Genomic DNA, 17,267 nt, shown 5'->3' with positions numbered 1-17,267 from the left:
ACAACATGTAGTCTTGATTTATTATGGTCAACACATTATTATTTTAACCACTACCTCAACACTGCTAGAACCTTCTGATTTTATCACTTCCTTTTGCTAAGCATTATTTTTGTCATTAATTTTAGTTTTATGTATATTTTTAAATGTATAAAATATTGCAATTATTGTTTTGAAGAATAATGTTAATTTAGTTTTACCCACATATTTACCTTTTCCAGCCTTCTTTACTTTTCCTGCAGTTGCAGTTTTTATCTGGGATGATCTTTCTTTTGTTTGAATAACTTTTGTTGTTGTTGTTGTTATTTCCTGTAGTGCAAACCTGGTAATGCAAACTCTGGTGTGTTTGTTTCTGAAAAAATATTTTTATTTCAGTTTACAGTGTATTTTCACTGGTTATAGAGTTCTATTAGATATTTATGTTCTTTCAGTACTTAGAACTATGTCTCCTATCCCCTCATTGTCTCCTGGCTTTCATTGTTTCTTTTGAGAAGTCAGCTGTCAGTCTTATAGATGCTCTTTTGAAGGTACATGTCTTTTTTCCTCTGGGTATTATTAAGATTTTCTCTCTGCTTTTGGTTTTCAGCAGTTTGGCTGTTTTGTGCTGAACATGTTTTGTTTTGTATTTATCTTGCTTGGGTTTCAGTTAGCTTTTTGAATCTATGTGTCCTTTATTAATTTTTGAAAATTCTCAGCCATTATTTCTTCCAATATTGCTTCTGAGCCGTTTTCTTCTTTTACTCCTATGTTAATCTTTGACATGTTCCATGTGCCTCCTACAGTCTTTGCATTCTTTTTTTTTCCCTCCCTCAACCTCAGTTTAGACATAGCAAAACATTTGGATCAAAAACATCTTACCTGTTATTGAGCCCATTTATTAAATTCTTAATTTCAGACATTTGCACTTTTAAATGTCTACTTGATGCCTTTAAGAAAATATAGATTCAAATTGCCTGTGAGATTTCTGCATACATCCATCTCTTCTGTCCATCTTTTCCCCTATTTTCTTTTTTTTTCAATTTTAATTGATTTTATTTAAAAACACAAGAGGGATAGTAAGGAATCTACACAAAATACACTTTTGTATTTTCAAAGGGGAAAAATACTGAACTTTCAGTAGAATCACAGTAAATGTGTGCTTCCTTTTTCCCCTATTTTCTTAAAAATATTAATTGTATTTATAAGCATACCTCATCTTACTGCTCTTTCTTTTATTGTGCTTTGTAGATATTGTGTTTTTTACAAACTGAAGATTGATGGTAACCTTGCATCAAGTGAATCTATTGGCACCATTTTTCCAACAGCATTTGTTCATTTCATGTTTCTGTATCACATTTTGGTAATTCTCACAGTATTTCATTTTTTTTCATCATTATTATACTGGTTATGGTAATCTTTGATCCATGATTACAACTCACTGCAAGCTCAGATGATGGGTAGCATTTTTTAGCAATAAAGTGTTTTTTTTTTTTTTTATTAAGGTAGGTACTTTTTTTAGACACAATGCTATTGCACACTTAATAGACTACAGTATAAAGTAAACTTAAGTTTTATATGCACTGGGAAACCAAAAAATTCATTTGACTGTTTTATTGTGATAGTTGCTTTATTGCCATGGTCTGGAACTAAGCCCACAGTATCTTTGAGGTATGCTTGTATTTCAAAGCCCTTAACAGCTAACTCCAATATCTGAATTGTCTCTGGATCTATTTCTATTATAGAATGTAGATTGTGTATAAAATAACCACAGATGCTCTGGATGAAATTAATTTCTACCCAAGAAAGACCCACCTTTCCTCTGTTAGGTAGAAAAGACAAGTCACCGACCTCAGGAATTGAGCTTGGTCCAGGTTGGGTTGCAGTTGTAAAACACAATTTACTTCTGATTTTCTTTGGTTTGTCAGTTGTGGGTCCAGGCTTTTGATTGAGAGCCTTAATCCTGGAAAACTGTGGAGATTCAGTTCTGACCTTCACAGATTTTCAGCATACTCTTTAGCCCTGTCCCTACATAACTTCACAGTTTGGCAAATATCTTGAGATAGGCCTCCTCCCTTATGGTCTTTGTTTCCTCTGCACCATGTGTGAAATTTCACTTGCCCTATTCAAAGCTTTCTGCCCAGTTCTCTAGGCTTCCCTATAGACTCACAATTTAGTAAATGTTCCATGCAGCCATGCCTTTGAAGCCTTCTAAATTTTCTAATGCGTAACTTCTGGTCCATATGACTGTCAAAATCTTTTTTTTTTTTTTAATTCTTTTCTCTTCCCTTCTGTAGATACTCTCTATCTTGGAAAAAGCAATTCTCATCCCACCACTAAATTTGTCAAATGCCCCCTTTGGAAAAAAAAAAAAAAATGACTGATGCTCATTGGATCATCTTGAAATGACATCTTCAATTTGGAATTTTAGTTGATCCAGTACACATTGCTTCCACAGATCTTTTATCCTTTAAAATTGTGATTTTTCTTTTTTGGTAATTTTTGTGGCTTTCCCTGTCTGTGGCAATGGGAGCAATGACCTGCTGTGACCTATTACATTCTTCCCAGAAAACAAAATCATAATTTTCTGAACTGTGTTCTGATTGGTTGACTCTAATCACTGTCAATCTCTTTTATTATAATGAAATATGGGTACAATGGTGTATGAATAAACTTGAGATAGAATCTGCCCATTTTTTTTAAGTCCCCCAATCTCTCAAAATTATAGATCTATTATTTTGGTAGACACCCAATCAAAATTTAATGCCAGTTTTCTTTCTAACAAACTAAACATCTATTCAATAGCTAATATAAAGTACAAGATAAATTTGGGGTTTTAATACTTAACAACTGAATACGTTGCTTCTAACAGCTTTACAAGAAAATCTCTCTAGAATAATATGACTATCAGCAACTCTTTTGGACTTTTTATCTGTATTTGACCTATAACAGACACCATTAATAGGGAAAACTACATAATATAGACCCTTCTATGATGTTTTTAATATTAAACCTATATCCTTGCATCTTAACATGACTAAAAAATTAAGTGTTAACTATCTGACAGATTATAGAATACTTTTGAGGGCTCTAAACTAGATTGTGTTCTGGTTTCACTTATTTTTAGCCTACTGTTTGACTAAAGGAAATCATCTTCAGATGAACAAGATGCATGTCCTGATGCAATAAAGAGTAGAAAGTAAATTATGATTTTATACACTGATAATATGGTTTCATTGTCACAAATCTGAGATGATCCTGACAGTTGGATCTAGCCCTTAGTACAGAAAGTCAAGTTCAACATCAAGATTATCTTATTGGTCATACTTTTTCAACTTTCAATTGGTTTTTATCAACTTACTCCAAATTGAAGACTAAATTATTTAATTTAGGGAGATGTATTTAGCAGTTATTTCAACCTGGTAGATTCTCTAGGAGTCAGGACACCCCAAATCGGTCATTCTAAAAGAACATTATTAAGGCTTTAATTTTCTTTTTTTAAAACAGACAAGTTGGAATGTTTTTCAGTGGTAATTAATCTTGGCAAAAGTTTCAAATTGAGGCACTTTGAGAAATCAATTGAGCTCTTTGTGTGCTGGAATCTTATCCAAAGTGCCTTTGAGGAGCTGGCAGATGGCAGGCAAAAGGCCTGGGGAGGCTACTCAACCTTCCCATCAAGATCTAGAGTATGTGCATCTGCTCTCAGACACTTCCACAAACACTAACTCTTCAGTCCTCATTGAGTGTAACCTTGAACTGTCTGCTATCTGACATCGAATGAAAGCTTGGCTGAAAAGAGAGATTTTAAAATCTGTTTGGCTCAAGCTTGCTTATCTGAAAGAATGGGCATTCTGGGGCTTTTTAAAAAAATGTTTAATTAATAAGGATTATGTCACTTATACTTTGTGATGCCAAAAAAAAAACAAAACAAAAAACAACCTCAGAAGCAAATATGAACTCTTTTGCTATATTTATGCTAGCATTTATTATGGTCTATATATCTGTTTTCTTCCTTGTGGTCTGATTTTCTACTTCTCTAATTTTTTTGTTCTTATTTAGTCTTTACTTCATTGAGTACATTTGTGCTGTAAGCTACCTCAAGTCTTTTTGAGCATGAGGTGGCATATAAATACATATATAAACTGAATGTAAATTTCCTTAAATCTGTGGTACCTTCACATCTCTGTGATTCTTATCAGTTTTGACTGATGTTCAAATGGTACAAGTATCTGTTCACTCTAATCTTTACTCTAGTGGGAACTCTCTGGATAAATTCTCCCTTCGAATGATCAAGAAGAGGTTATACATTTTTCTGAGCTTCTAGTTCTCCCAATGCTTCTTTACTTCTGTCAGGGTTTGTTGTTATGGGCACTATGGTTTTGGGGTTGCCTAGCCCTATTTAATACAGTCACCAAATCTATCATCTATCATCTATCTATCATCTATCTATCTATCATCTATCTATCTATCTATCTATCTATCTATCTATCTATCTATCTATCTATCTATCTAGTCTATCATCTATCATATCAAATCTGGAACCAGGATAAACTTGGTGAACCAGGAAGCAGAGACTTGGGGCTAGTCATGTCCTCAGGACTTTATTTTCACTAAGGCCTTTCAAAATGACACTGGAAGGGGAATGTAAAATAATGGTAAGACTCTAGAACAATTAGATGCTAATCCCCTGAGCATCTATGAGATGAATGCTGACCCAGATGCAGAAAGAAGGTGCCAGTAGGAACAGAAGGTGCTGTTTTGGTTGAGCCGTCTTCCATGCTGAAATCTGGGCTGACCAAATTGATCCTTGAAAACCAGATGTTAAAATTCACCCCAGAATTAAACGTGAGGCCAAACGTGTGCAAGGCCCACGACACAGTGAAGGAGGGAGCACCACAGTGGCCTAGCGGGGGACCAGGGGAGCAGCATTTTCACCAGGGCACCCACAGTAGCAGAAGTGGGGAAGCACTTCCCTTGAAAGACCTGTGGGTATCACTTTGCCATGAGGAGACCAGAACAGAAAGGAATTTAAACACAGGTCAAAGAACAAGTGAACAGGAAATTACTGGTTTCTGAGAGCATAGGAGATTCTCCTGATGCCTCACAGAAACTGTTAGGGGAGGCTTCAAGAAGAGCAGGTATGAGAAGTCAGTGCAATGCTAAGGTCCTTGGTGAGAGTTAGAACAAAGGTATCTGGTGTCCTCTCTGTCTGGGGTTTTGGCCAATCAAACATTAACACTGAGACTTGAGTCAAATGGGATCAAAACAACAGCTTTGTTTTCCAGATGACAAGGCTTCCGGGAAACTGTTTTGGGGATGCAGATGAAGTAGGAGGCCAAAACCGGGATTTCTTTCTCTCGCTCTTTCTTTTTTTTTTTTTTTTAAGATTTTATTTATTTATTTGACAGAGAGAATGAGAGAGAGGGAGTACAAGGAGGGGGAGTGGCAGGGAGAGGGAGAAGCAGGCTCCCACTGAGTGGAGAGCCTGACCTGGGGCTTGATCCTGGGATCATGACCTGAGCCGAAGGCAGATGCTTAACCAAGAGAGCCACCCAGGCACCCCTAAAACTGGGATTCCTATTCTCACCTTTTGAATTGAACTAATTGTCTTCCACTATGACACATCCTCCCCCCCACTTTCTCACCCAGGCATTGATAGAGGGAAGATAGAAGCAAGAAAAGAGAGAACAAAGATCTCATCCCTTACCTACTTAATGTACAGATGAGTGCAAAGCAGGTCCACCACAGATGACGAAAGTGTGCAAGAGAGGGAGTTTCTTGGTTTTGAAGCAAAGTCACCTTACCTAGTAGCTCAGGCAGTGTGGTCCACTGGTAATCAGACCCTCACCAGTTAGATAATGACTCCTCTTCTATAAGAGGAGAGCTAGTAAGGGGTGGGAAGAAAGCCTTAAGAGGTGACAAGATTTCCTTTCTCTATGGGTCAAGGCAATCATTTGATTAGAAAAAGAGAAGGCTTCCTTCCTGTATGAATGCTACCTCACTGAGCCCATTGGCTGGTGGGACCTGGCAACCTCTGGGTTATATGCAAACAAAGGCAGGCCTTTGTCACAAAGTATCTATAGGCATGTCTATGGGGACTGTGGTTACAATGTATGTACAAGATCAAGAAGGCAATGGCTGGCCTAACTGTGAACAAATTGTCCAGTGGTACTGGAGATCTGTCTGCTATAACCAAGGCCAAGGTAGCCAGCGTTGGAAGGTGTGACCTACGCTTTTTACCTGTTGCTCCCTCTCTTTGAGCTGTAGCCTTTCGGGTTCTGAGTCAATCTTTGTGTTGAAATTCTCTGAGTTGTCAATATAGCTAATTCACAGAAGCAGTTCTTCAAAGTCATTTTATGGGGATGGTAATGGAGAAAAACCTTCTGAGGACACCCCATACAGGCAAAGGCACAGAAGCATATACAATGAGTGTGGGGATGTTGGAGCTATGCGTACAGCACCATACATTCTGGGTGTTTGTGATAACATGCATTCCTTGAAAAATTCTCCAGTCTAAGTCAATGTGCTTATAACCCATCCCTCTTGTAACAAAGCCCTACTGAGAAGCATGCACTTCGGATTCAGTTTGAATCACGTAAACTGACCCTGTGATACTGGGGCAAAAGACAGAGCTTGATAGTGATTCAGATTCCTGCCCCAGAAACATTAGGGATTACCCTGTGTTCTTCAGGGTCACTGGCAAATGGACACAACCAGGGACTGTAGGTCTGCAAGTGACAGGAGTTGTTGGAGATGAGAGATGAGTCCTGGAAGATGGGACAGTGCAGGAGGTCAGCACAAAAGCGGGCAGGGAGGACAGACATCAATCCACTCTCTTTCCAGAGGAAGACCTTATCCTGAGACAACGTGGGGTCAGGAGAGACCCCAAAGCAGAGCCCTACCAGGATTGGGTAGATCACCCTGTGAGCTGTGTGAGGTGCGCTCTGAGCCTGGCAAGGGGGAGGATGCATACAATCAAGGCAAAATGTTTTAAGTATTTTAATGATACCAAATTATATATTCCATAATACTTCTTTCCTTTAAATTACTTACTGTTATCGTGTAGACTATTTGCACAACACTATTCACTTGCTAAAATTTGAACAATTGGATATGGTGCTAAGTGTTGTTTTGCCTACTTGAAACCAAAAGTAAATCTGGTGAATATTGCCTCAAAATGGCCCCGGTCTTTATTTGGTTGGTGCCATCATCCATTATTTGGTTTGGTTTTTCTGTTTACATTTGTTTCTCACTTGGTTAGATTTGGCTTAGTTGTATTTGATGTGATGCTGGCATTCAAGTCTGCAAAGCCGTTTCTGGGCAGTCCACTCTTCACATGGAATCCATCCAGCTGAGGCCTTTCCCCAGCAGCCAGTGCAGACCCCTGAGTCCTGTCTTCTGGATCTCACAGTATCTGTCTTCTCTCCAGAGAATTAAGTGTTAACATTGTCCGGATGCATTGGCCTTTCAGGAAGATTAATGGAGTTCAGTGTGCAGCAGATAAGCTCATCTGGGAGGGGCAGGCCAGAACTAAGCTGTGTCAACACAGCCTAAGGGCAGAGGAATACCAAATTGATTAGCAGGTTATCTTCACCCTCCCCTTCCCTCCCCTTGCCATTTTCAATTCTAATACAATGTGATGTCTGTATAAAAGTAGAGAGAGGGGCACCTGGGTGACTCAACCAGTTAAGCATCTACCTTTGGCTCAGGTCATGTTGTCAGGGTCCTGGGATCAAGCCCTGCATTGGGCTCCGTGGTCATGCTCAGCGGGGAGTCTGCTTCTCCCTCTCCCTCTGCCTCTCCCCCCTGCTTATGTGTGCACCAGCTCTTTCTCTCAAATAAATAAATAAAATCTTAAAAAAAAGTGGAGAGAGAGCAAGCTTATGAAGGACTGCTTTAAGTGCTAGCCCTTAGGAGATGCTAACATGTACTGAGAAATCCAGCAAAATGGACACACTTGGGTTTCCCAGGGAGAATACCCTGAGGAGTTGTCAAGGATGGGAGGAGGGGATGCAGGTACAAACAAATGATGTAAGACTTCCCCCCATGGGGCCTGCTTGAGGGTTCTTTCCCTTGATCCCTCTCCAAGGAAGGTGAATCTGTTGAGGAGGTGATACATTTTCCTAAGAGAAGATTATGCAAATTGCTTTGCAAGAAGAGAGGCAGAGGGCCTCTCCCGGGGTCATCCTTCTCTGTCCTTTCCTCAGTCAGCAATGACTATCACTTCAAATAAATTATAAAATAAATATTCAAAGGAAGGCACACAAAGTATTGTGCTGCTGGGGACATCTGTGTTGAATTGCATCTCCAGCATCTTTTCTGCTTGGGGACCTTCTTCTGGCTTCTGAAGTGGATGGGGGCAGCTTTCAAACACATCTGCTCGTACCTTGCATCTAATTAACGGCCTCTGCAAGGTGATCGTGGCTTTAAAACTTCTCCGTCCCTAAGATGCCCCTAGTTGCTAACAGTTGGAAAGTTCTTTTCAACATTTCCCCTGGGACTTTCTCCTCTCTCTTTTAAGGGTCTCTCTGTTTAAATGACACGGCGGTAGGGTAGCCGACTTCAGGGAGGTTTCTGGCTCTCCCTGATTTAATAAAAGTGGGAAGAGCCATTTGCTAGCTGTGACACTTGAAACCAGCCACTTCTTGGGCCTCCATGTTCTCTTTACAAATGCATTATTATCTCAGGCTTTCAAATTTAGTTCCCTCAATCACCCAGTCTTGAAGGATTGTCATATAAGATACATAATGCTGACCTATTAAATAAACATTAGCTGTTGTTAACACTACTGTCACTGCTAATAGCAATAATAATGAGAATAATAGTGGTCATTTTGCCAGCATTATGGAAGTTATAAAATACTCTTGGCCAATGACTTAGTAGTCCAAGATACGTATCCATCAGAAAATGGTGCTATCTGACCCCCCTTTACACCTCCTTTCAACATAGCATTTTATGAATGGTTGCTATGGATTAAATGTTTGCGCCCTTCCCAAAATTCATATGTTGAAACCCTAATCCCCAGTGCAAAGGTGTTTGGAGATGGGGCATTCAGGAGGAAATTGGGGCATGGGTGCCCTTATAAAAGACACGAGTTGAATTTGCTTCCCTCTCTGCTTTCCAACAGGTGAGGACAAAAGGGGAAGATGGTTATCTGCAAACCAGACAAAGTGTCTGCACCAGACACCAGATCTCCACTGGCACTTTGATCTTGGACTTCCCAGCCTCCAGAACAATGAGAAATAAATGTCTGTTGTCTAAGCTTTCCAGTCTATGGTAATAAGCCAAACTGACCAAAATGATGGTTATATGCTATAGAATGCCATGTAGTAAGACATTCTGGCCCATCTTAGGGGCTGCAGCACAGATGCCACTGGCAGTCCCTCTCCCCAACTCCTCCTTCCTTACCCTCTGCTATAGATGAATTTTCTTTTGTGTTTCTGTGCTCCTGGCAGGTGGATATGGGTGACCCCTTCCCCTTGTGTCCATGCAGCCATGGAGATACAAAGGGAGGGGTTCCTGATTGTTGTCCCACCCCATGTCTGCTGGATTGGGGTGTCACCAGCTGAGAACAAATCACAGGACAAGAGAATGAGACTCCTGAGAAAGAACTTGTTCTAAGGGACAAGGCAGTCTGAACTTAAAAACTAGACTCAGCACCAAGGTCTAAATCATGAGAAGGAAGTAGGGAAAATAGGCACAGTATGCTGCCTGAATTGGAACTTCCAGATCCAAATGGGCAGGTGTGTCTTGTGAACACAGGCCAGGTGCATGATACAGTTATTTCAATATAAACACTGCCACACTTTGATGCTCAAGCAGCAAAATGAAACACAGAGGGGCATTTTCCTTCTCACTGCACCAGGTCCATAAGGAGGACCTCTGGCTTTGCTGTCTCAGGTTCATCATCATTTGATATGGCAGATCTCCTGAGTAACTGTCCTTCAGGCCTCTAGTTTCAGAGTCTTGTCTTGAAGGGAGCCCCTGTGCTCCTTGTTTAGAGGTGATTGGCTAGGATTGATTTGCAGTCATGGGGTATTCTCTGGGATAGTAGGCCAGAGGAATCCTGGAATGAGCTAGAAATTCTAACTAGGAAAGAAGATATGGTTTCCAAGCATGTTAGCTCAGGCATAAAAATGTGTGAGATCTAATTAGTACTTGTTATTTGAAGAATTCTATAGCACAAGGTGACAAGTTCCCTAGTTTGCCCAGGACTGAGGAACTGAGGGTTTCCCAGGATGTAAAATGGATATATATAGATAGATAGATATATCTCTATATATCTCCATGTACATAGATATAGACATAACATAAAAATGACTAGACTATATGTGATACTGTACAATACTCAGTGTGGGAAGTTTCATTCTCTTCTTCCCTTTCACTTGTCATGTCTTGGACTTTACTTATATTAAGGAAACGCCCACCCAGATTCTCAGGTGGGTTAGTCCAGAGAGCTAACCTGCAGAAGAAGGTGGACTATTTGAGAATTGAGCTGGAGAAAAGACGGATTCCCAACAACAAAGAATAGGAGTCGTTGTGTAAAGTCTCCAACACCTGGAGTTGCCCCCCCACCGCCCCACCTTCTGCATGGTACAACCTTCCTTCCTCTTGCCAGGATATGGCAGAATGGATTCTTTCCAAAAAGGAGAAACCAGAGCCTCCAACAGAAACAGATCTCCTTTCAGGGAAAGGAATGCTTTCTAAAATTTTGTATATCGCCCCATTCGGAAACCTTCCAAGAGGCAGGCTGATTTTCTCCCTTGCAGAAACCATTACAATGAGGGTTTAATATAAGACCCTAAAAAACTCCCATTTCCAAATTGAACAGTTTATCTTGTAGGTGGGATTTTGTTTTCTTTTCATGCTGGACCTAAATTTGGCATCCTATGGAAGTTTTATTGCACAGCATTACTTGAGATCTCAGCCAAATCTCCCAATTCAAGAATGGCAGCTGGGAAAAGTTGAATGAATGGGCTATTTTTTTCTTTCTTTCTTTCCTTCCCTTAACTCCATATGTTTCTCAATTTCTGGCTCATAAATTTAATTAAATAAATATTTTTAAATACGGAAGATGGAGAATGTGAGAACTTGGTAAATATGAAACAAGCTTCTAAATCGATGGGTGTCCATTTGGGAGTCAATGCTATGTGTTTCGGGGGACAGGTATTGCAAAGCCTCCATAGGGAAGATGAATTGGGATCTTCCTGAAAGAGAAGAAAGATTTTGGTATTGAAACATAGATAGAGAAGCCATGGGAATATGAAGAGCCTTAGGAGGTAACCCTCTTATTATAAACTTGCAAGTATGTTTGTGGGAAAAGAGATATTTCTATAATCTATTTGTTGGATTAACTTCAGGAGAGGGCGTGTAAACAAACATGCATTGCATGTTTACTTAGTGTTTCCTGGAGACATGTGTTGACTCCAGCAGCAGTACCAGAGCCCCAGGAAAAGACTTACTTAAAGCTTATTTTGGAGATAACTGAAACAAGGCTTCAGGGTAATGTCTCAAAGGGATACCCAGAAAAGGAAGTAAGTCTGGTGCTCTAAACTTATGCTAAAGGGAGAACTAATTTAATTATTCTTTGACTGTATGTGTTCAGGTCAAACAATGAAAGAAGTCTAAACCATTGTTGTGCTTATAGAGTGAGATTTCCTTTTCACAGAGGCATGGATTAGCAAATCTGAATCTAGTCTGTGTGAATTTTAGTAATGATAAAATAAGTAAATATAATAAAAATAATGGGATCCAGTGTCCTCGTTTCCAGGACAGGAAGTAACATGGTAAGAACAGATGAATGAATCCAGTGGTGTTGGATTGGAACTGGAGCTCTCAGTGGGAATTCATGGCATTTATTACAGAAAGAGACGGAGACACAGAGAGAGAGAGATGGATATGGATATAAATATAAAGATATATGTGGGTATAGATGTGTGTGTGTGTGTATACATGCATCTATTTCCTAGCTCTGTCCTTTTAAGGGGCATAAAGCCAATAAATCCCTGTAGTAATAAGCACACCTGGCTTCCAGATCTTGGTTTCTAAATATCATTCTCTACTAAAAGGAATAAGGCTCTTTGAAGAAATGGCTGATTCCATGGCTAGAAGGAAGGTAAAAGATGAGTCTAGAATATCTTGTGTTTCATAAAGTAAGAACGTGCCCAATGAATGAAGAAGAAAAGTCAAAAAGAATACAGAATCCAGCTTATAAGAGCTTCCATTGGAAGCTCTGGGACAGTTTGGACATCAAAATAAGTTATGATATTGAAGAATTATAGCCTGTTGAATAAAACAAGAGTTCACTGACTGAACTAAATGATCAGAAGGGAAAGCTCTTCCTTACATTAAAAAGTCAACTAATAAATATAGAAGGGATGATGAAAATAGAAATCACCATTTGGCAACTATGGCTGGCAGAATGGGGAGCATGTCTGTAGACAGTAATCCCTTTCAAACTTGTTTATAGGATCTCACTGAGCTTGCTGACTGACCTTTGAGAGGCAAAGTATTTGAATTTTGCAGCACTGATTATATAAACCTAGACAGAGACATGTCTCACTATTTAATAAGACTGTGTTAAAAGTCTACCATTCTGGATGATGTGTTGGGTGTGGAATCAGGTCCCTCCCTTGCCAGGGACACTGGTGATTTCACCCCATGTTCAGACTGGTCTCAAGTTGAAGATGAGTGCAAAAGGCCCTCCATAGCCTAGCCAAGCCCATTGGGTTGGAGGGACAATGTTCCACTTAGAGGGAGCAAAATACATCTTTGTATCTCCTACAGGGCTTTGAGCAGTATGGTGCACAGGGAGAGACTTAATAAATGTTTGGTGAGTGAATGAATGAACACATAAATAAAACAATGGGTAAAGTCAGAGTTAAGTCTTAAATTAGTCACTGATGAACCTTAAAAAGAAAGGAGTTTTAATTTAATTTTATGCCAATAGTACAATTTTCCCTTTTGGAGACTGAAGACATTCACAATCTTTGTATCCTCGTTCTTTAATTCTAACTCCCCTTGCATTTGTGAATGACAGAGAGCATGCTGTGTGAAATACAGCCTTTGTTAATTCTTCCTGAATTTGAACATTATGTTGCTTTTTGATTCCTTCCACTTGGGATTCCAAATGAGCCCAAGTGGATTTTCTGGGGCCCTTGAATAGCTGGAGAAGCAAGGCGATCAGGCACACATACACTGTACACAAGCACACGTAGGCCAACAACATAAACAGACACCTAACTAGAAACAGCTGTGCCGAGTTATTTAGTGAAACACTGAGTAGCTGGAACGAGTAGGATTGGGTGGGAATGAGTTCAAACTCCCCCATGAGGTCTTCCTAAGGCTTTGCAGGAGGGCAAGAACAAGGTCTGGGAAGTGGGGAAATGGAATGGCTCATCCTGTCCTCAGTGTCTCAGTCCCTGCTGACTTCCTAGTTCTGCTCATCCTTGCGATATTACACACTTTTATTTATGTAACATTCAGGCAGAAACAGCTTGAAGCACTCTGGGGGTATTAACCAAGGGGAAATACAAATCAGATTTGACCAAAAGAAAAAGAAGCCTCAGACATCTGAATGGTAAATAAGAAGGGTATCGTATATAACTTTACCTGGCCTCTTTCTGGGTCAGGAAAATCGGGGGATAAATGGTAAAATTTACAGTGCATGGAAGGTTGAGAGGCAAGACTTTCAGCATTTAAGTCTGAGTTCCTCGCATGAGTATAATGTTTACACTCTCCTCAAATCCCTGTTTCCAAAGGAATCTGGTCCATTATTAAATAACATCGCCTTAGTCTCCTCCATGTTCTGAAGTGGGGTAGTAGCAAAATCATGTCTTTATTTCGAAGGTGAGAAATTTACATTATTTTTAGTTAAAATGGTGTCTTCTGAGGAAAAATATACAGTAGAATCACAGATTTCAAAAATTGGAAGGATCTTGGAAACCATACAGTCTAAGCTTATTATCCCAGAGGAGATAACTGAAAATGGAAAAAGGAGGGAATTTTCCCAAAGTTTCAGAAAGACTAAGCATACTGGGCATTGTGAACAAGAGCTAAAATCCCAATTCCAGCTCTAAAAAGATTAGGTGGCACACATCACCTTCCATCTCTGAACTGAATCTTCTTTCTCTCTCATCTTCTTCAGCTGTCATCCAAAAATATCCAGCTTGATTACTCATCTTAGTCATCTGTTGCTTCAGAGCCAAATAAAATTCCTGTTTAGCAGCTACAGGAAGCAATTCCTATTCTGTCCAATTGGCTCAGGGTTGTCAAGACTCTGGATTTGACATGAGATTCCAGTAAAGTTTTGAACAATGGTGGCATTGCTGGGGGAGACATGTTATTCCCCAAATGCATGAGTTGTAATTGCATGTTATGGTGGTTTAAGTTTGGAGTTTGAATATTGGCTCTGCCATGTTATAGCAGGGTGAATTTAGACAAGCTTTGTACTGCCTTCCTCAGAGGATTAAAGGAGATAATGTATATAAAGCACTTAGTACATTTCCTAATATATTAAAATAGCCATCATTTATTTAAAATGTGGTAATACTCCTTTATCACTTATGTTTCTAAAATAAATCTAAGTCAATATTTTGGTAACTTTTAGACACCAATATGCATGGGGGCTTGTCTTCTGGCATCAAAGCCACGTGAAGAAACCCAGGCTGGCCTGCTGGAGGACAAGAGACATGCAGTGCCATGGCCCCCATTGCCCTGATGGGCAGCTCAGCAGCTATCAGATCATATGAACAGGGTCATCCTCAATCATTAGCCCCCAGCTGACCCTCCAGCTGATTACAGATGCAAAAGCAAACTCAAGCAAAGTTAACTGACTAGGCCTAGACCAGAAGAACTGCTCAGCTGACCCAGAGAATTGTGAGTCAAATAATTGGTTATTGATTTAAACTAGTAGTTTTTGAGACAGTTTGTTATGCGGCCCAAGCTAGCTGATACAGTGCCTCAATGTGATCATGCCCCCAAATGAATGAGAGATGATCTATGTAAAGAAGATGTCAAGAAGTCTCCATCAGGAGAATTCTTTTTTCATCAGACAGGGTGGTTTTGCATGGAGTTATTCCTACACTCTTTCTCTCTTGGCCCCTCCTTTTCTGGTGAGGAGTGTAGTCTGTGATCCCAGAATGGAGACTGCTGGACGGGTATGGTGGGGGACCAGGGTATGACCTGGCCTCGTTAACACCATGCTCTAACCAGCTGAGCCAATCTGCCCGTCCCTGTCCTCCTGGAAACTTTTACCATCCACTGTCTTCCAGACTAGAGCACTCCACCGTTTAGTCTTCCCTGAGAAACAAAGATGCATGCAAGCATGTAGTGGAAATGCCAGGCAATGAAACTTGGCAGATGCTTGTTTCCCAGTACTCTGTGTTGGGGTTCCATGAGGGCAGATTTGCCACATTGGAGTCACAGGTGCCAGGAAGGCTTTGCTCCTGGCTACAACAGTCTCCTGTGGGGGTGTCTCTAGAAAGAGAAATTCACTTACTCAATAAACTCATTCTTAACTTCCCAGTCTTTTTCAGGAAAAAGGTTCTTACTCATGTTGTTATTTTAATCTATTTTCTTTATCTCAATCCCAAGGCATCTCAGGTTCCAATTTTATTAACATTTAATATTTCAAAGGAAAAAATGTGTCAGTCAAACCCTAAGATCCTCTTCTTCTTAACACATCTCATTAGATGCTCCACACTCAGCAGGAAAGGCTCCCCACCTGGCTAGTTCTTCTATCAGCTAGACCAACTGCACTCCACCAGGTCTTCAACCTAATGGGTTTTAGTTCTCTGCCAGTCCACAAAAGTATTTAAACAAACCAATTGCATCTTCCTATATGAACCAGGGGGGCCCTGCCCTCTTGTTACTAATAAACCTGCCATACATAGCTCTTGCTTGTTCACCCTATCTCCAAGTGCAACTCTCATGTGGTCCTGTAAGACATGTCTGTCCTCCTCTGGGGTGTGGAGTGTATGTGACTAATACACTGCTGTGAATCTTATCTCCCCAGTGTTGGGTGTTATGTGTTCAGTCATCTCAGACTATTTTGTGTGGGTTTTTTTTTTTTGGCGGGGGTGGATCTCTCCCTCATGAGTGGGTGAATAAGATGTGATTAGAACAAGGTGTCACTCTGGATCCTCGGGACAGTGAGTATTTACCAACCAGTAAAGAAGTATTTCAATTTTAACAACCATTTCAGCTGTATTTGAACAACTGGTAGGGTTGTAATGTATTTGGATCCCTGCTACTCCCCTTCTTTAGATTCTCTTACTGGACAATGTCACTCTCTAATTAAGGAGATTGTGAACTGATCCTATTATTTTAGAGGTGACTGGCCAGAATGGATTAGAGAGGCTACAACATTGTGTTCAAAAGTGTACTTTTATAGACATCTCATTTCTGCAAGGAAGAAACTCTTAGGCTCCCAACCTATTGGGAGTACAATTTTTGTGTTATTTGGCATTGGAGAAAATAAGGTAGAAATGGTGAGCAGGGTCATCATGGAATCTCAGGACCAGAAGGAAACTCACAGTCATCCAGTGCAGTCCCTTCATTATACAAATCAGGATACTGAAGCCCAGGGAAGGGAAGTGATCTGCACAAAGTAACCCTGGGAAAAGAGGCTAGGAGAGGAACAGCAAGGAGAAAACAGGAAGGGAGAGGGCAGGTATGAAGAAACAAGATGGGAATAATGTACGTAATTTATGGTTGCCCAAGAATAGGGAAGTGAGATTAGAGCCCCTCAAAGAGAAACTTGTCAACTGCTTGCCTTCTAGCACCACCCAGGAGCAATTGTTTCAGTAAAGACAAATAGAAATTGCAATAAAACATTGCTAGCATTGCCATTATTAGTCAAATTTCAGGCATACTTATGTTAACTTACTTGACATTGTTACCTACACTGTGAGAGAGGCAAGATACAACTTTGATTTTTGTCAGCATCATACACGAATTCCAACATCATACATCCTGTGACTTTATCCCAAGTCACACAGTTGGGAGATTCTGACTCCAGGTCTCCCATGAAGGCAATTCCCTATTTTAGGCAAGGGAAACTTAATCCTCAATGGATGGGTCTCACTCTTTTAGATTAATTGGCTGCCCCGTTGTAGTGAAATCCAGAGGCTTTTACTGAAAGAAGGTGCTAGATTCTAAGTGAAAGCAGGCATCACGAAGAGCTCTCTCAACAAAGAACTGGAAGAGGTGGATTCTGGCCAAGGCTTTGGCACTGACCAGCTGTATGATCTTGGACACATCATGCCTGTTACCAAAAACAAGGAATCTGGACC

At 40.2% G+C, this 17,267-nt stretch overlaps 1 long non-coding RNA gene across 3 annotated transcripts in view; it reads left to right on the top strand.

The window, feature by feature from the left end:
• The window catches only part of LOC123838872 (uncharacterized), a 202,939-nt gene that overhangs the window by 123,075 nt on the left and 62,597 nt on the right, over positions 1–17,267 (top strand). Inside the window, exon 4 of one of the 3 annotated variants that reach the window (XR_010409850.1) lies at positions 9,101–9,364. The exons of the other annotated variants lie outside the window; for them this stretch is intronic. This is a non-coding gene — a long non-coding RNA (uncharacterized LOC123838872). Of the gene's footprint in view, positions 1–9,100; positions 9,365–17,267 lie in introns of those variants that run through there. 3 annotated transcript variants of the gene reach the window in all.

Source organism: Mirounga angustirostris, unplaced genomic scaffold, assembly GCF_029215605.1.
Source record: "Mirounga angustirostris isolate CCGP_5_RB_7025 unplaced genomic scaffold, mMirAng1.0.hap1 SCAF_3, whole genome shotgun sequence".
In the NCBI taxonomy this organism is placed as follows: Eukaryota; Metazoa; Chordata; class Mammalia; order Carnivora; family Phocidae; genus Mirounga; species Mirounga angustirostris.
Note: the sequence above shows the minus strand (reverse complement) of the source record. Positions and strands in the feature narration are given on the sequence as shown.